Genomic DNA, 21,415 nt, shown 5'->3' on the forward strand with positions numbered 1-21,415 from the left:
TTTAATAATGAATAGGAAAATAGGAATGCGGGCAAGCTACTACAAACAGCATAGTGAACGCATTATTGTGGCCAAGATAGATACGAAGCCCACACCTACTACAGTAGTACAAGTTTATATGCCAACTAGCTCTGCAGATGACGAAGAAATTGAAGAAATGTATGATGAAATAAAAGAAATTATTCAGATTGTGAAGGGAGACGAAAATTTAATAGTTATGGGTGACTGGAATTCGAGTGTAGGAAAAGGGAGAGAAGGAAACATAGTAGGTGAATATGGATTGGGGGACAGAAATGAAAGAGGAAGCCGCCTGGTAGAATTTTGCACAGAGCACAACATAATCATAACTAACACTTGGTTTAAGAATCATGAAAGAAGGTTGTATACATGGAAGAACCCTGGAGATACTAAAAGGTATCAGATAGATTATATAATGGTAAGACAGAGATTTAGGAACCAGGTTTTAAATTGTAAGACATTTCCAGGGGCAGATGTGGACTCTGACCACAATCTATTGGTTATGACCTGTAGATTAAAACTGAAGAAACTGCGAAAAGGTGGGAATTTAAGGAGATGGGACCTGGATAAACTAAAAGAACCGGAGGTTGTACAGAGATTCAGGGAGAGCGTAAGGGAGCAATTGACAGGAATGGGGGAAAGAAATACAGTAGAAGAAGAATGGGTAGCTTTGAGGGATGAAGTAGTGAAGGCAGCAGAGGATCAAGTAGGTAAAAAGACGAGGGCTAGTAGAAATCCTTGGGTAACAGAAGAAATATTGAATTTAATTGATGAAAGGAGAAAATATAAAAATGCAGTAAGTGAAACAGGCAAAAAGGAATACAAACGTCTCAAAAATGAGATCGACAGGAAGTGCAAAATGGCTAAGCAGGGATGGCTAGAGGACAAATGTAAGGATGTAGAGGCCTATGTCACTAGGGGTAAGATAGATACCGCCTACAGGAAAATTAAAGAGACCTTTGGAGATAAGAGAACGACTTGTATGAATATAAAGAGCACAGATGGAAACCCAGTTCTAAGCAAAGAAGGGAAAGCAGAAAGGTGGAAGGAGTATATAGAGGGTCTATACAAGGGCGATGTACTTGAGGACAATATTATGGAAATGGAAGAGGATTTAGATGAAGATGAAATGGGAGATATGATACTGCGTGAAGAGTTTGACAGAGCACTGAAAGACCTGAGTCGAAACAAGGCCCCCGGAGTAGACAATATTCCATTGGAACTACTGACGGCCGTGGGAGAGCCAGTCCTGACAAAACTCTACCATCTGGTGAGCAAGATGTATGAAACAGGCGAAATACCCTCAGACTTCAAGAAGAATATAATAATTCAAATCCCAAAGAAAGCAGGTGTTGACAGATGTGAAAATTACCGAACTATCAGCTTAATAAGTCACAGCTGCAAAATACTAGCACGAATTCTTTACAGACGAATGGAAAAACTAGTAGAAGCCAACCTCGGGGAAGATCAGTTTGGATTCCGTAGAAACACTGGAACACGTGAGGCAATACTGACCTTACGACTTATCTTAGAAGAAAGATTAAGGAAAGGCAAACCTACGTTTCTAGCATTTGTAGACTTAGAGAAAGCTTTTGACAATGTTGACTGGAATACTCTCTTTCAAATTCTAAAGGTGGCAGGGGTAAAATACAGGGAGCGAAAGGCTATTTACAATTTGTGCAGAAACCAGATGGCAGTTATAAGAGTCGAGGGACATGAAAGGGAAGCAGTGGTTGGGAAGGGAGTAAGACAGGGTTGTAGCCTCTCCCCGATGTTGTTCAATCTGTATATTGAGCAAGCAGTAAAGGAAACAAAAGAAAAATTCGGAGTAGGTATTAAAATTCATGGAGAAGAAATAAAAACTTTGAGGTTCGCCGATGACATTGTAATTCTGTCAGAGACAGCCAAGGACTTGGAAGAGCAGTTGAATGGAATGGACAGTGTCTTGAAAGGAGGATATAAGATGAACATCAACAAAAGCAAAACAAGGATAATGGAATGTAGTCTAATTAAGTCGGGTGATGCTGAGGGAATTAGATTAGGAAATGAGGCACTTAAAGTAGTAAAGGAGTTTTGCTATTTGGGGAGCAAAATAACTGATGATGGTCGAAGTAGAGTGGATATAAAATGTAGACTCGCAATGGCAAGGAAAGCGTTTCTGAAGAAGAGAAATTTGTTAACATCGAGTATAGATTTAAGTGTCAGGAAGTCATTTCTGAAAGTATTCGTATGGAGTGTAGCCATGTATGGAAGTGAAACATGGACGATAAATAGTTTGGACAAGAAGAGAATAGAAGCTTTCGAAATGTGGTGCTACAGAAGAATGCTGAAGATTAGATGGGTAGATCAGATAACTAATGAGGAAGTATTGAATAGGATTGGGGAGAAGAGAAGTTTGTGGCACAACTTGACCAGAAGAAGGGATCGGTTGGTAGGACATGTTCTGAGGCATCAAGGGATCACCAATTTAGTATTGGAGGGCAGCGTGGAGGGTAAAAATCGTAGAGGGAGACCAAGAGATGAATACACTAAGCAGATTCAGAAGGATGTAGGTTGCAGTAGGTACTGGGGGATGAAGAAGCTTGCACAGGATAGAGTAGCATGGAGAGCTGCATCAAACCAGTCTCAGGACTGAAGACCACAACAACAACAACAACAGCCAGTTGGTGTCTCCATGCAAAAAAAATACAATAAATAAATAAATAAATAAATCTTTCTAAGACTACACTTGATTTGGTATTTATTGCAATGTTTGTATCATCAGCAAACAAAATGAACTTGGACTCTGGTAATGTTACTGATGAAAGGTCATTGATATACACAAGAAAAAGTAAGGGCCCCAAAATGGAACCTTGTGGGACCCCACATGTAATTAGTTCCAAGTTGGATGGTGCCTGATAGCTTGATACATGTCTCTTTCCTAATAACACCCTTTGTTTCCTGCCCGAGATATAAGATTTGAACCATTTTGCAGCATTTCCTGTTACACTATAATATTCTAATTTACTTAAAAGGATATTGTGATTTACACAGTCAAATGCCTTTGACAGATCACAAAATATACCAGTTGCCTACAATTTTTTGTCTAATGAATTAATCACATTTTCACTGTAAGTGTAGACAGCCTTCTCAATATCAGAACCCTTTAGAAATCCAAACTGTGACTTTGACAGTATGTTATTTTAGATAAGATGGTTATAAAGCCAACTGTACATCACTTTTTCTAAAATTTTTGAGAATGCTGGCAACAGTGAAATTGGACAGAAATTTGATGCTATTTCTTTATCTCCCTTCGTAAACAGTGGCTTAACTTCAGCACATTTCAACCATTCAGGAAATATTCCACTGATAAACGACTGGTTACACAGATAGCTTAATATGTTACTTAGCTCTGAATCACATTCCTTAATTAACTTTGTTGATATTTCATCATACCTGCTAGATGTTTTTGATTTTAAGGATTTTATAATGGACATTATTTCTGTTGGGGTAGTGAGTGCTATGCTGCAGAAGCTTTGTAGCAAGTGGGGAGTTGTCACCACATCAGAGCAAGTCTCTTGTTAAGGCAATGTGACTAGGCACCAGATTTTAGTGAAACAAATGGTCACTGGCGGCATATAAATAAGTCTTGACTTTAAAGCAGAGATCACTTGTCATCATCAGATGCCAGCAGTACCATCATGATGCTGGAATGATGCTAAGACAGTGAGATAACTGGGCTCTGCCAGCTTTAGCCATGGGTTCAAGACCACCCTGTGTCTGCTGTCTGCACTAAGTTCTTCATGGGACTTAGGGTCATAGCCCTGCTGGCCTGCAATCAGTGCCTGCCACCACCAACACTGAGTTCCCAGTGGGACTCAGCACCACAGCGCCAGACACCAGACGACTTCTGTCTGAGGGTAATGGATTGTACCTCACACACAGAAGGCCCCACATGCCACCACCGCAGTTGCATGCAGAGCCAAAAGGCTGTCTCCCAAGTGGGACGCCAATGGCTGTGGCCTACAGAGCCTGCTGGCCTCAGCTGCGTGAGGCACCAGCTTAGCAGCACTAGGCAGAAGCCCTGCCCATTCATCAGGCCTAGCAAGGGTCAACGATGAGAGGCATGCCTGCCTCACTGCGCAGAGTATCAAAATCAGCAAAAGTTCTTGTAACTGTTAATGGTGTTTGCCCAGGGCCCCACAGCCTACTGCCACCACTCACTCATTTCCCAGCATGCCAATCATTCCCCAGCATGCCAAGCACACTACGCAAGATAAAATATTGCTCATGTTTGTGGAGTCCTTCTCAAATAGGCCTATGAGTGAATGTAGAACTTATACAAACAAAGACACCACATATCTTCACAGGTTTGTTTCATTCATGGGACAGCATCATGGGTATACTGAAAAATCTGAACTGGTAGACACTTGAAGCACCATATTTCAAATTTTTTTGAGAACCAGCATTAAGTGATGAATCCAGGAATATACTGCAAACCCCTTCATGTTGCTCCCATGCGGCAGGCAAAAACGAGATTAGACCAGCTACAGTGGGAGTAGAGGCATTTACGCTGCCATTTTTCCCACACTCCGTACGCAAAACAGGAAGGAGCTGTAGTATGTGGTACAAAAGGACGTGTTGTGCACTTCACTGTTGATGGCAGAGTGTAGATGTATAGTTCATTTAAAATTACTTGATAGCTGACATCTGCCACTTGGCACTACAGTGTTGTCACATCGGCTATTGCTTGGTTAAAGGCGACATGCAGACATGGGGGGTGGTAGCTTCACAAATGCTAAAATGCTGTTCATTTCACGTGGAGCAATGTACGAAGCAGCTGCCATCAAGCATGATAGAAATGCGAGATGCTCTGTCCGCAGCTGATTTTAAATGGCCAATGACTGAACTGCAGCAGACAACATGTTTTGTAGCCCTGAATTTACACTCATGTCCTAACCTAACCACAACCTCTTGATGTGCAGTGTATCCAAGAAAACAGTGGTCAGCAACCTGCAGGAGAACTGTTAATCATGCTCGCTTTGCTCATGGTGATTAGAGCTGAACTGTACGAGAAATCTCAAAACTGTAACTTCTTGCTTTCTCTATGCTAGCTGACATGATACCTGTTGAAGAGCTGTCCTGGTTGGAACTCATTTACAGGTTATACACGTAGATTCCAAGAAAGAAAGAAGAAAGATAGGAAGAAAAAAGTCAGTATGATGATGAAAATTATGCAACAGAAGGATAAAAATAAAAAATAAAAATTAGATTGAAACCAATTACCTGGAAATAATAATAATCAGTCATTTTAGTAAAGATTTAAGAAACAAAAAAAAAAAATTGTTATCTGCCAATATTCAAACATATCTTTTGGGATCGCAAACTGTGACAATACCACCCCGCTACAAAAGACCTTCTTATTGTGGTAGTATGTCTATAAGGATCAGTGCCAACTATCATTTCCTGCCTTCAAAATGGTTGGTTTTACACCATTTTGTATGAAGTTTACCTGCTGTTGACCTATAGCTGTGATGATAATTGAATATCCTCCTCCCATGAACCACGGATCTTGTCATTGGTGGGGAAGCTTTGAGTGCCTCAGTGATGTAGATAGCCGTGCCATAAGTGGGGACTACTCAGGAGGACGTCGTTATCAGGAGGAAGAAAACTGACATTCTACGGATCGAAGTGTGGAATGTCAGATCCCTTAATAGGGCAGGTAGGTTAGAAAATTTAAGAAGGGAAATGGTTAGGTTAAAGTTAGATATAGTGGGAATTAGTGAAGTTCAGTGGCAGGAGGAACAAGACTTCTGGTCAGGTGAATACATGGTTATAAATACAAAATCAAGTAGCGGTAGTGCAGGAGTAGATTTAATAATAAATGAAAATATAGGAGCACAGGCAAGCTCCTACAAACAGCACAATGGATGCATTATTTATTTATTTATTTATGCATTTATTTTACCTGGCAAGATTAGGGCCTTCAGGCCCTCTCTTACACCTAACCAGGCATACTCAGATTCAACAAATTTCAGTGTCTACAGAAAATTAGGACATATAACATATTATACAGTATTAATGTTAAAGAAAAAAAATAGAGATTATAAAAGTAGTACAATGATAATTATAACAATCAAAAAATAATTATAACAATCAAGAATAATAAAAATAATAATAATAATGATGATAATAATAATAATAATGATTATGTATATGAAAGTAAACATATTTTTCTTTTATGAGTGTCAGTCCTATTGCTAGTTGGGAATTTTCTCGTTATATTCTTGCAGCTTGTGAGTTATTCTCATTATTCTAGCAAAGATAAACATGAAAACCATGCCTTTCACAGTAGTACAAGTTTATGTGTCAACTAGTGTCACAAATGACAAAGAGATTGAAGAAAATATTCAGATAGTGAAGGAAGACAAAAATTTAATAGACATGGGGGAATGGAATTCAATAGTATGAAAAGGAAGAGAAGGAAAAGTACTAGGTGAATACGGACTGGGGGTAAGGAATGAAAGAGTAACCTACCTGGTAGAATTTTGCACAGAACATAACTTAATCATAGCTAACACTTGGTTTAAGAATCATGAAAGAAGGTTGTATATGTGGAAGTAGCCTGGAGACACTGGAAGGTTTCAGATGATTAACTAATGGTAAGACGCAGATTTAAGAACCAGGTTTTAAATTGGAAGACATTTCCAAGGGCAGATGTGGACTCTGACCACAATCTATTAGTTATGAACTGTAAGTTAAAACTGAAGAAACTGCAACAAGGTGGGAATTTAAGGAGATGGAACCTGGATAAACTGAAAGAACTAGATGTTGCAGAGATTTTCAGAGAGATAATTAGGGAATGATTGACAAGAACAGGGGAAAGAAGTACAGAAATACAGAAGAATGGATAGCTTTGAGAGATGAAATAGTGAAGGCAGCTGAGGTAGGTAAAAAGATGAGGGCTAGTAGAAATCCTTGGGTAACAGAAGATATGTTGAATTTAATTGACGAAACGAGAAAATATAAAAATGCAGTAGATGAAGCAGGTGAAAAAGAATACAAATGTCTGAAAAATGCGATCAACAGGAAGTGCAAAATGGCTAAGCAGGGATGGCTACAGAACAAATGTAAGGGTGTAGAGGCATATATCACTAGGGTAAAATGGATACTGCCTACAGGCAAATTAAAAGAGATCTTTCAGGAGAAGAGAACCACTTGTATGAAATCAAGAGCTCAGATGGAAAACCAGATCTAAGCAAAGAAGGAAAGGCAGAAAGGTGTAAGGAGTATATAGAGGGTCTATACAAGGGTGATGTAGTTGAGGGCAATATTAAGACGGAAGAGGACACAGATGAAGATGAATGGGAGATATGATACTGCATGAAGAGTTTGACAGAGCACTGAAAGACCTAAGCCAAAACAAGGCCCCCGGAGTAGACGACATTCCATACTACTGATAGCCTTGGGAGAGCCAGCCCTGGCAAAACTCTACCATCTGGCAAGCAAGATGTATGAGACAAGCAAAATACCCTCAGACTTCAAGAAGAATATAATAATTCCAGTCCCAAAGAAAGCAAGTGTTGACAGGTGTGAAAATTACCAAACTATCAGTTTAATAAGTCTTGGCTGCAAAATACAAGCAAGAACTCTTTACAGACGAATGGAAAAACTGGAAGAAGCCGATCTTGAGGAAGATCAGTTTGGATTCCATAGAAATGTTGGAACACATGGGGCAATACTGACCCTAAAACTTATCTTAGATGATAGATTAAGGAAAGGCAAATACAATGTTCCTAGCATTTGCAGACTTAGAGAAAGCTTTTGACAATGTTGACTGGAATACTCTCTTTCAAATTCTGAAGGTGGCAGGGTCAAATACAGGGAGCGAAAGGCTATTTACAATTTGTACAGAAACAAGATGGAGTCATAAGAGTCAAGGGGCACAAAATGGAAGCAGTGGTTGAGAAGGGAGTGAGACAGGGTTGTAGCCTATCTCCGATGTTATTCAACCTGTGTATTGAGCAAGCAGTAAAGGAAACAAAAGAAAAATTTAGAGTAAGAATTAAAATCCATGGAGAAGAAACAAAAACTTTGAGGTTTGTTGACAACATTGTAATTCTGTCAGAGACAGTAAAGTACCTGGAAGAACAGTTGAATGGAATGGACAGTGTCTTGAAAGGAGTATATAAGATGAACATCAACAAAAGCAAAACAAGGATAATGTACTGTAGTCGAATTAAATCAGGTGGTGCTGAGGGAATTAGATTAGGAAATGAAACACTTAAAGTAGTAGATGAGTTTTGCTATTTGGGGAGCAAAATAACTGATGCTGGTCGAAGTAGAGAGGATATAAAATGTAGACTGGCAATGGGAAGAAAAGTGTTTCTGAAGAAGAGAAATTTGTTAACATTGAGTATAGATTTAAGTGTCAGGAAATCTTTTCCAAAAGTATTTGTATGGAGTGTAACCATCTACGGAAGTGAAACATGGACAATAACTAGTTTAGACAAGAAGAGACCAGAAGCTTTTGAAATGTGGTGCTACAGAAGAATGCTGAAGATTAGATGGGTACATCACATAACTACTGAGGAGGTACTGAATTGAATTGGGGAGAAGAGGAAGAAGAATAAACAGGGACTTACACAAATTACGGAAGAATATGACAATTCCAAATTTATCTAAAAATTTCGTACTACTACTTTTCGATCTCATACTTCAGAAGCTAGAGAATATGAATGAAATGTGAAACTATTTCCTAACATAAAACTTTTTGCTTGTAGTAGGCCTAATAGTCATTTGATATTCGTACTTCGTGAATTATATTCTGTCGTGTTATAAAAATGACCATTTGTGCCAAAACAGTCTTGTTTATTTGGTGTGTGTAACAATTGCTGCAAAGGACCCAGTCTATTCCATGTAAACACAGTCCACACCATCATGGAGCCACCTACAGCTTGTGCAGTGGCTTGTTGACAACTTGGGTCCATGGCTTCGGTGGTCTGCACCACACTCGAACATTACCATCAGCTCCTGCCAACTAGAATTGGGACTCATCTGACCAGGTCATGGTTTTCCACTCATTTAGGGTCCAACCGATGTGGTCACCAGCTCAGGAGAGGTGCTGCAGTTGATGTAGTTGGCAAAGGCACTTACTTCGTTCATCTACTGCCATAGCCCTTTAACGCCACATTTCGCTGCACTATTCTAACAGTTACATTCACCATACATCCCATGTTGATTTCTGTTGTTATTTCAAGCAGTCTGTTGGCAGTGACAACTCTACATGAACCCCATTGCTCTTGGTCATTAAGTAAAGACTGTCCGCCACTGTGTTGTCAGTGGTGAGAGGTAATGCCTGAAATTTGGTATCCTCGTTGGACTCTTCACACCATGGATCTCAGAATATTGAATTCTCTAACGATTTCAAAAATGGAATGTCCAATGCATCTAGTTCCAACCTCAATTCTGCATTCACAGTCTGTTAATTCCCACTGTGCGGCCATAATCACTTTGGAAACGTTTCCACATGAATCACCTAAGTATAAATGACAGCTCCACCATCGCACTGCCCTGTTATACCTTGTGTACATGATACAACCACCATCTTTGTATTCCATGAGTTTCTGTCACCTCAGTGTATTGCACTCAATCCCAATCATGTGAGCAAATGATAGAGTGAAAGTGAAATATTCATAATGGCTCTTATATCTCACAAACAGTTCGAGATAACGAAATAAAGTTTTGGCTAGTGATATCATGCAAAGCAAAGAGATTTTGCCATTAATTAAGATGTAAAAATTTTAATATCTACTGCGATATAGGAGTGAGATTGTTCTTCAATGAAATTATATAAATCTTTGTGGGACCATCAATAGCTGGTGAAATGAGAATTAGTATGGTCATGTAACAATATAAATGAAGAAATCACACTTTTATTTTTGTACTGAGCATTAACTTTTCATAAGCTATCATTCTTACTTGTCCTTAATTGTTTGATTAATAGTAGACTGTTGCAGGATTTTGTCGCAGTTGTAACTGCATTAGCATGTTACTACAGAGAAATTGTGTAAGGAAAGGATGCTAATTTTAACATGGCAATGAGAGAAAGAGAATAAACGTACTAGACAAGTGAAAATAATTGCTTCAGCTGTTCCAGTTTCAGTGTAATCCTGTACCCACTGTGTTTTTAATAATAAATGGTTGATTTTTTGAATTATGTCGTATTGGCATAACCTGTTAATATGATCATTTAGACTCACTAACTGTAGCTTGTTAAATTCTACAAGATATGTGTTTGTGTGAAGGCTACCCCACCAAGCTATCCCATAGGCAAGAGCGCCCTTGTCATCACCGTCGCCCCTCCTGTACCGCGCCACCTTTGCAGCTATGGGCTATGCAATATTGCACACACTGTGCAGTAGTGTAAGCACTTAGGTACAATGTAATAATACCTGAAATTTGACATAAGCTCCTTGATGTGAAAGCCAACTCATGCTCTTCTTACAAGACATCATCAAAGCACTGGATCAAGGTAATCAGGAAAATTCAGTGTTTCTTGAATTCTGAATCGCGTTTAACTCAGCACCGCACATAAAACACGTATTATCAAAAGTGTTGTCAAATGATGTATCAGGTGAGATTTGTAACTGGGTTGTGGCTTTGTTGGGGAAGACACAGCATGCTATCTTCAATCGACAGAGGTAAAAGTAACTAAAGTTGTGTGCCACAAGGATGTGTGTTGGAACCCTTGCTGTTCCTGTCTTTAATTAATGGCCTTGCAGACAGTATTAATAGTAACCCCATACTCTTCACAGATGATTCAGGCATCTACAATAAACTACTGTCTGAAAAAAGCTGCACAAATATTTAGTCAGATCTTGGTAAGATTTCAAAATGGTACAAAACTGACAACTTGCTTTAAATGTTTAGTAATGTAAAATTTTGCACTTTACAAAACAAAAAAAAAACATAGTATCCTATTTCTCCAATGTCAATGAGTCACATGTGGAACTGGTCAACTGATACAAATACCTGGGTGTAACAATGTGTGTGAGTATGAAATGGAACAATAACATAGGCTCAGTTGTAAGTAAAGCAGGTGGCAGATTGCGTTTCATTGGTAGAATACTAAGGAAATACAGTCAATCTACAAAGGAAGTTGCATAAAAAAAACGTCCTACAATATTGCTCAAGGGTGTAGGTCAAAGAGGCATTGGTAGGACACATGCCAAACAGGTCTAAAAGGGTACATTGAAAACATACAAAAAATGGGAACATAAATGGTCACTGGTGGCTTGACTCATGGGGGGAGCATACACAACTGAAAGAAAACTGAACCAGCAAATTCTTAAAAACAGATGCAATCTAGCCCATGAACATCTGCTTAAAATGTTTTTAGAACCAACTTAAGTGATAGACCTCAGTATAAACTACAACCCTTTACGTTTCACTCCCACAAGATCATGGACACAAGATTACACTAATTACAGCTCACACAGTGGTATTTAAAGAATAATTTTTCCCGTATTCTGTATGAGTGTACAGAAAAAGTCCTAACAACTGGTCTTCTGTGTAGTTCTGGTGGTTTTACACAGTATAGATGTAGATCTTCATAACTGGTGCAGCTTCAGTAATACTGTAATAGAGATGTTGACTAATTTATGAGAATACTTTACAGTTGCTTATAGTATAATTATTATCAACGTTTTTGGAAAAATGCATTCATATCTTTATAAATACATTTATTAATATCGCATTTGAATTTATTACTAAAATGCTCTTGGTGGTTGTGTAACTTTGTTATGACATCATGACTCACTGAGCTATCTGCCAAATGCTATGGGTCTAGAGATTTTGTACAATTCCCACAATGTCTCATGAAGCAATAAGGTTTTTCCAGCTTTGAGAGCTCAACAGTTTGAGTATGGTGAAATAAATTTTAAATGGTTTGTGTGTCCTGATTTGAATGAAATGAGGTATAGAATAAATCTGTTTCCTGTTCCACTTAAAACTGCTAATATTCCATTAATCATTCTTTTCAAAGTCTTTGTGATTTTGCTAACTAAAGTACGACACGTCTGACCATGCGTCTCTGGGATTTGACCCAAAATAAATATTGAATTGATACATATCAGCTGTCCATTGAAAAATTCAGGTTTTACACAATAATAATGCCTGTTTCTATTACGGTTATTAGAAAACCTGCACCACAGATACATCTCTAGGTTACAATGTAGATAGCCTGGGCATTAATAATGCACCGCTTAGGTGCATTCTAGCCATTATCAAACAGTGTTTCAGTCTGGCATCTGATCCTAATGCGTACATATTTATTCCTTGCAACGAATTTGGCTTTTCTCTATAGCCATTTCATTAAACACAGTTAATTTGAGGCTAGACATAGCTTCAAAAGTGGCTTAATCATCATAATCCAGAAATCTCAACAAAGAATCATCTACAAAATATTTTACTCATTGGAAAAAGATCATCCCAGAAACTCAGTGCCTATGTTCAGTTAGAGTTACTATTAAATCTCAAATCAAATCTTAGAACCAATTTTCAATGAACAGCAATGCTGGCCTGCACAAATACAGAATTTAGCAGATGATGATGATGAAATAAAGGTGAATGTTTTGAAAAGTGTCATTACTACAAGGTTAGGAGCTGATCCTAAAGTACTGATCAACATGTAAGCTTCACTCATCATGATGGATCAAGGATGTCCCCAAACAGCCTGGCTATGTGGTAATACTGTAAATTGGCAATATGTACGCTTCGCTCACCATGATGGGTCAAGGATGTCGCCAAACAGTCTGGTTCTGTGGTAATACTGTAGATTACTAGTTTTCCTTGAAGTCTTCAAGATGGCACCAGTCAAAGTCCTACTCACCCAAGAAAGAGAGATGCCATCGCAATTCCACTGGCAAATGGTAGTACAATATATTTTGCCTCAGCAGCTATGTATTCATCAGCAGTTACTGACAGATACCCTATATAGAATACATTTAATACAGAAGAGGATAAAAAAATTATGTACTGTGAACTGCCGCATGCAATAACTTTGCGAATTTTTGAAAAGAATTAAACCTGCTACTGCCAAGTTCATGAGCTATAGATACAGCTGTAACTGTTTGCATTGCATGCAGAAGACATTTAACAAAACTAAAACTGCAAAATCCAAAAATAATTACTGAAAAGTTGAGAAAATAAGAAATTCTACATTGGCAAAATTGTCCCAATTCCTCCAAGCTCCCTGTTGCAACACTGCCCAAGTAGTATTATTAATCTTAAATGGAATATAACATTTACATCTAAACCAATTCTGAAAGACAGTTATATACTCTGTAAAACACAGCATAAATGCTAAACTTCATTTCCGTTTGTTTATGCCAGAGTAGCACCCCACTTTAACTCACACCACTGCAACGATGAGTGATACAGATGTTATCGTCAAAGGTGCTCAGACCATATAAAATCAGTAAAACTGAACAATGTCTTAGAGAATGATGGAGTAACTGTTGCATTCTGTACAGAATTTCTGTTTAAGTTAGTCTGGTTTTTTTTTCCTTAACATACTCAAGCAAAAAACTGTCCCCAGCACATGAAAGCAAGTACAATTCACAGCAGCCTAATGGGAGGAGAGGAAAAGTGAACCACAAAACTACCATTCATTAGCACTGACATCCATATGTTGTAGAAATGTTGAATATTATTGGTGGGTTGATTTAGGGGATAGTGACAAAACAGCAGGGTCATTGGTTCCATTGGATTAGGGAAGGAAGTCAGCCATGTCCTTTCAAAGGAACCATTCCAGCATTTGCCAGGAGCAATTTAGGGAAATCATGGAAAACCTAAATTGGGATGGCCAGACTTGGATTTGAACCTTTGACCTCCAGAATGTGAGTCCAGTGTGCTACCACTGCACCACATTGCTTGATTTGAATATTATTCTCAACTCAGATGTAAAAAGACATCTGTAACACAATCCAAACCAGCATAAACTCTGAAAACATCAGCCATGCAAAATCCAACTTGTGCTTTTCTCACTTTACACCCTGAAAGCCATGGATCAAGGCAGTCAGGTAGATGCAGTATTTCTTGACCTCAATATCACACCATAAGTATGATGATGAATGAAATTTGTGACTGGATTTAGAATTTCTTGGTAGGGAGGACACAGCATGTAATCTTGTATGGAGAGTCATCATCTTATATGGAAGTAACTTCAGGTACACCCTTGGTAAGTGCATAAGGAAATTCATTGTTCATGTTGTTGATTAATATTAATAGCCACCTCAAACTTCTTGCAAATAATGCAGTTATTTATTAGAAAAAGCTGCATAAATATGCAGTCAGGTCTTAACAATATTGCAAAGTGGTGCAAAGAATAACAACTTGCTTTAAATTTTCAAACATAAAATTTTGCTCGTCACAAAATGAGAGAGCATAATATTTTATGACTACAAAAAGCAATGAGTCACAGCTGGAATCACTCAACTCATACATATACCTGTGTGTAGCAAAATTTGTATGAATATCAAATGAAAAGATTACAGGCTAAGACTTTGAATCATTGGTAGGATAATGGGAAAATACAATTAAATTACAAATGAGATTGCTTGTGAAACATTGACACGAACCATCCTAGACTACTGTTCAAACATTTGGGACCGATACTAGGTATGGGTAACAGGGGATGCTGAATGTATAAAAAGAAGTTTGTTGTGAATGGTCACAGGTTTGTTTAACCCCTGCAAGAACGTCACAGAAATGCTGAAAACCCCAAACTAGCATGCAATAATATTAGGAAAAGGACAGATTGTTATTCACCATAAAGATGACCTGTTAAGTTGCAGATAGGCATTTATTCTCCAGTTAGGCGTTCATTACGTGTTCGTACAATGCATTGTCCATGAAACTCCCAGAATAGAACTTTAGCGGCTGCTAGCCTGGGACTGTATAACTGGCCCTTAGTAGTGTAGCGGTCTGGCCTAAAATTTTTCTGTCAAAACTTCATTTTCCGGAACCAGCCTATTAAAGCTGTGAAGATAGAATGCTACACTCCATTCAGTTACCAGTGTGGTATTACTGTGTTCAACAGTAACCGGAATGTTTCATTCATCTTTAATCTTCTTTTGACCAAAAGAGTATTTTTTCATTATGGCATTGATGATTTACATAATTAGAAGCATGATGTTTTCCTTCTCACAGATAAGATATTGCAATGATCTCTAATGAACATGTGGTGTAAACACAGTATTTAATTCAATCAAATATTACATTCACACCTTACAAGATATTAAAGAGCAGACTGTAAACCACCAGCATCAAGAAGTGTCATTAATCACCAAACAGAGAAAAAATTTCATCACAGACCAAAATTTCCATAAGTTAACTGATTATTTTATTGAAAACAAAAAATGGAAAATCTTGACTGGAATATCAGCAACTATGAAAAGGACAGATTGCTACTCGCCGTAATGTTGACACGTCGTGTTGCACACAGACACAATGAAAAGACTGATACTTCAGAAAAGAAAGGAAAACACATACACATTCACACAAGCAGGCATACCTCATGCACATGTGACTGCTATCTCCAGCTGCTCTGGCCAGACTGAAACTGTTGTGTTGAACAAAAGCAGCAGTGAAGAGTGGAGCAGAGAAGGAGAGGGATAGCAGAGGATGGGTGGGGAGGAGAAAAGAATGCTGTCTGGCAGAGCACGCAGGTACTAGAAGGAGGCAGGACAAGGCTGCCAGGGACAGCATTGAGAGGTTGTGGGGAAGGGGCAGTGGGCAGAAAGGGAGAGGAGCAGAAACAGGAAAAGACTGGTGGGTGCATCGGCAGAGAGCGGTGCACAACGAGGGTGACGGAACATGAATTAAGAGGGAGTTATAGGACAGAGGAGGTGAAAACTGTTGGGTGGAGGACATCAGGACAGTAGGTTATTGGAAGTTGAGGCTGGAATGATTTCAGTTGCAGAGAACGTGTTGTACGGGTAACTCCCATCTGCGCATTTCAGAAAAGCTGGTGGTGGAGGTGAGGATCCACAAGGCCAGGGTTGTGAAGTAGACATTAAAATCAAGCATGTTATGTTCAGTTGCACATTGTGTCACAGGGTGGTACAGTTTGCTCTTGGCCAGAGTTTGGCAGTGGCCATTCATCCTTGTGGAGAGCTGGTTGGTAGCCATAACAATATAAAAAGCTGTGCAGTGATTGCAGCAGAGCTGCTTTCACAGGTGGCCCAAACTCCGATGGGATAGGATGAGCCTATGACAAGACTGTAATAAGAAGTGCTGAGTGGGTGGATTGGGCAGGCTTGCACCTGGGTTTTTCACAAGGATATGATCCCTGTGGCCAGGGGCTGGGATTGGGATGGTCATAGCGGTGGACTAGGATGATGCAGATAGTGGGTGGGTGACGGAACACTAGTTTAGAAGCAGTGGGAACGGTCTTGGGTAGGATGTCCCTCATTTCAGAGCATGATGATTGATAATCAAAGATCTGATGAAGGATGTGGTTCAGTTGTTCCAGTCCAGGGTGGTAATGCATGATGAAGGGGGCACTCATATGTAGCTGGTTCTTAGGGGTGGTGGGAGGATTGGGTGGTGTGTGGTGACACAGCACAGGAAATCTATTTGCGGACTAGGTCTCGGGTATGTGTCTGTCTGTAAAAGCCTTTGTGAGATCCAGTATGCTAGGCTAGGGAATTCTTGTCACTGCAGATATGCTGTCCCTGGGTGGCAAGGTGGCCAGGCTGTATAGGAGGGATTTTTTGGTGTAGAAGGGATGACAGCTGTTGAAATGTAGATACTGTTGGTGGGTTTAATGTGGACAGAGATGTGCATAAAGCCATCAGAGAGGAGGAGGTCAACATCCAGGAAAGTGGCATACTGGGTTGAGGAGGACCAGGTGAAGCAAACAGGAGAGAAGGTGTTGAGGTTGTGAAGGAATGAGGATAGGGTGTCTTGGCCCTGAGTCCAGATCATGAACATATCATCAATGAACCTGAGCCAGACCAGGGGTTTGGGGTTTCAGGAGGCTAGGAAGGTTTCGTCTAGATGGTCCACAAACATGTTGGCATAGAAGGGCAACATGCAGGCATCCATGGCTGTGCCGTAGATTTTTTCGTACACCTTTCCTTCAAAGTAGTAGTAGCTGTGCGTTAGGATAAAGTTAGTAACCTGTGTGAGGAATGAGATAGAGGGTCTGCGAGTCTGAAGGATGTTGGGAGAGGTAGTGTTCAATAGCAGCAAGACCCATGCTCATTAGATTTGTTGGTGTATAGGGAAGGAGCATCAACAGTGATGAGTAGGGATCTCTCAATGTGCACCGCTCTCTGCCAGTGCACCCACCAGACTTTCTTGGCTCCTCTCCTTTTCTGCATTAACCCTCCTCCTTCCCAATAGTCTGCCCACACTGCCCCTTGCAGCCTTCTAGTCCATGCACACTCCACAATACAGTGCTCTTCTCCCTCCTCCCCTACCTGTAGTCTGCTATTCCACCCCTTCCCTACACCATTCATGATTGCTACAACCGTAGTCGGCCATAGCAGCCAGAGGTAGAGGCCATGTGTGCATGAGGTGTACCTGATTGTGTTAATGTGCGTGTTTTCCTTTCTTTTCTGAAAAAGGCTTCGGCCAAAATCTTAGTTCAATGTGTCTGTCTGCAACTCAGTGGCTTGTCTTTGCAGTGAGTAGCAATCTACCCTTTTCATAATTGTTGATTCTTTCATTCAGATGGCGAAGGTGTTTTCTTCATTGTCCATAGTTGAATGGAGATCCACTGCAGAAACAAATTCTACTTCAATTAATGAGGTGTCCAATGCATGCTGACTTGTGGGCAGGCAATGAGCAGGGTGCCTGGAAATGGTAGCATAAGTGCAGTTGTGTGTTAGCTTTTCTGAGTGACACAACACAGCTTACTCAGATCCCAATAAAATAAATAGCATTGCCAATTATAATATAGTTCAACTAATAGAATGTTACATGGCAAACAAACTTCCTAATTTCAGTAAAACCACTCATTTTCAGTGATGTGTGCACAAACTGTTAGGCAAAAGAAGCTTTACCATTTTCCAAATTCATTGTAGTTGGTTTCTGCAACAAAAGTTTTAACAGTCACAGCAACTGGCACAGTGTTCAGTACTTGCAATACATCACTACAATTGATTCCTTTTAAGCATTAGCCCTCATAACCAGGACTTCTGCACAGACCAAAGAAATAGAAACTCACCTACAAAGAAGTGCCCGTAGAAGGGTTATTTATGAGGACAATGGACTTGAATTGGGGAATAAAAATTTTTTGTACGTAATCAACTGTATTTTATGTAATGTCCGAGGTTTTTTGCTGCTGGTGCGTGAGTGACAATATCTACGTCAACATCTACATCGCTACTCTGCAAATCACACTTAAGTGCCGGGCAGAGGGTTCATCGAATCACCTTCACACTAGTTCTCTATTATTCCACCCTTGAACAGCACACGGAAAGAAAAGATTGCCTCTATCTTTCCATGCGAGCTCTGATTTCCCTTATTTTATTATGATGATCGTTTGTCCTTGTGTACGTTACCATCAACAAGATATTTTCAAATTTGGAAGAGAAAGATGGGGATTGAAATTTGGCAAGGAAATCTCACCACAGTGAAAAACGCCTTTGTTTTAATAATTTCCACCCCATATCCTGTATCATATCTGTGACTCTCTCCTCTATTTCTCGACAATACAAAATGTGCTGCCCTTCTTCGCACTTTCTCAGTGTATTCCATTAATCCTATCTGGTAAAGATACCACACCATGCTGTAGTACTCCAAAGGAGGATGGATGGGCATAGTGTATGCAGTCTCTTCAGTAGATCCGTTGCAGCTTGAAAGTGTTCTGCCAATAAAATGCAGTCTTTGGTTTACCTTTGCCACAACATTTTTGTGTTCTTTCGAATTTAAGTTGCTTGTAATTGTAATTCCTAGGTATTTAGCTGAATTTACAGCCTTTAGATTTGATTGATTTATCTTTTAGCTGAAGTCTAACAGATTCCTTTCAACACTCATGTGGATGACCTCACCGTTTGCACTATTTAGGGTCAGTTTCAAATTTTTACACTGTACAGGTATCTTATCTAAATTGTTTTGCAATTGGTTTTTATCTTCTGATTACTTTACCAGGACAGCATCATCTGTGAATGACTTAAGACAGCTGCTTAGATTGTCTCCTAAATTGTTCATAAAAATAAGGAACAGCAGAGGGCCTGTAACACTAGTTTGACATAATTTTTGGGTAATCCTCTTCCCTTTATGCCAGCCTTCTATTCCTCCCTTTGGACTTCTTGTGCTTCTGCTGGTGAGGTTTTGTCTGTCATCCAGACCAAATAATTGCTCTTAATTCACTGGAAATCCAATCAAGATCCATCCTAACAGATGTAACTTTATGTTAACTGCTCTGTTATAGCTCTTTCTCACCCTCCTGTTCTCCAGGTTGTGTTGCTGTAATTGGTTCTCTGCATATTGCCACACCTGCCACTTGAGGTTGTGTTGAAGTGTTTATTGCATTGCCAGAATAGCAAACATCACTGTGTTTGTGTGTAGGCAATGACTTGAGCATGGAGTCCAAAGCATTGTTAAGGTGGTAGCTAGAACCTCTGCTGATGCTTCTATTGGGAGTGGGCATTGATGTACTGCAGATCACAACTGCAGCAATGTGACTGCAGGCTTGAGGGATGGACCTATTATGAAGAACATTGATACCAAGCAATGTCTGTGGGGGTGGACTATGTACAGAATGCCTGTGAATCAAGAGAAGCTGTGAGGAGTGAACACTAGGTTGAATATAGCCACACAGAATTGCAGGAAGACCAGGAGAGGTGGTGATGACATGTATGAAGCAAAGGAGAGCTCCTGTAACATTATGAGCACCTGATGACGATGATGATTATGATGTGACGGTGTGTGTCATTCTGATATTGTGCCAGTCTGACACTAGCATGTGGCTGAACACCTCTAGAAACTTTGGTCAAAATTTATTTTATTCTTATATTGTGCTTGTCATCAGATTGTTCAAAGCAGCTGCTGCACTAGTGTAGCACCCTGGAAAATACAACAGCAGACTCAACACACTTGGTTAACAAACATGGAGCTAGTCATTGAAGTGCCATATTTGACCTCCATACACGTAACTAAAACCTTGTCCACTGAAGGTTTGAATTATTGTATATGCTTAAAATGGGTTAAACAAGTCAATGATTACTGTAGTTTAACTGATTACAACAATGAGTTGCATATAAAAAACTTGAAATTTGTGGGTTATATGGAGTATATTTGTACCAGCAAATAACACAATGTAAATCACATTGTGCAATAAACTTGTTCTGAAAGCAAGCTCATTGAATAGCATTATTACATCAATTCATGAGAACAAGGTATAGAAAGATTACAGAGCAACTGCATCAGTTATTTGAAAGGGACGGGAAAACTAAACTACAGGAAGATTTATTATGTCATGAAGTTAGCTGGGTAGTTTTCAACATGGCTTACACACAGAACTCTGGCACATATTCTACGATGGAAATATTAAATAAAAACAACAGAATGGTAAACTCCTCTGCCTGGATAAAAAGAGCAGAAAACGGAAGGAGGTGACAAAGACTTTGAAAAGAATCACAGACTTCATCACTTGCTAATTGAGGAGATACATAGCAAAAAAGGAAATAGTTAATTATCTGTGAAGTTTAGTCTGCCTTGCTTTACAGTCACATCAATGCTGGTGTATCAGACACAAGTGGAAGCTGACTGCAACCTTAGTTGCAGTCATCCATTTTCGGAAGCAGTAATTGTACTTGTGAAATGATCAACCCCTCTAGCAGCAGCTATTGGGTCTGTAGTACCATGCAGCCAGCACAGGCAACTTCACATTGCAGAGCACAAAAGTGGCTCCTTTGTACTGAAAAGTCATCATTTCACCATTGCCAATGAGTTAAACCTTTTCCTCAAATTTGTTGGAAAAAGTTTATTTTAAGCGTTGATGAAATTTTAACACAATGACAAATTGTCTACATTTCAGTTTAAAGCTCAATAGTGTTAAATCAAAAATTGGCATTCATATAAATGAAAACTAAGCTTTTGTTGCTTTGGTACATGCTGCACAGAAACATAATTCAACAGCAAACTAGGTCTGCAGACTACTGTTGTTTGTGTGGCTTTTTAATTTATCCAGTAGTAGTGGTTTGTGGCTTTGGACCTAACCTGGTCTTACACTTGTAGAACAGAATTACCTCCTAAGTGAAGAATTAATTTTTGTGATTACTGAATAATAGGTCTCCCTACTGCAAATGTTTTTGTTCCGTTATTAAATGATACAGGTGTGTCAAAGTTTTCTTGGAAAGTCATGAATATACCTTTACACCAATACAAATTAAATGAATTT

Source organism: Schistocerca serialis, chromosome 7 (assembly GCF_023864345.2).
Source record: "Schistocerca serialis cubense isolate TAMUIC-IGC-003099 chromosome 7, iqSchSeri2.2, whole genome shotgun sequence".
Taxonomy (NCBI): domain Eukaryota; kingdom Metazoa; phylum Arthropoda; class Insecta; order Orthoptera; family Acrididae; genus Schistocerca; species Schistocerca serialis.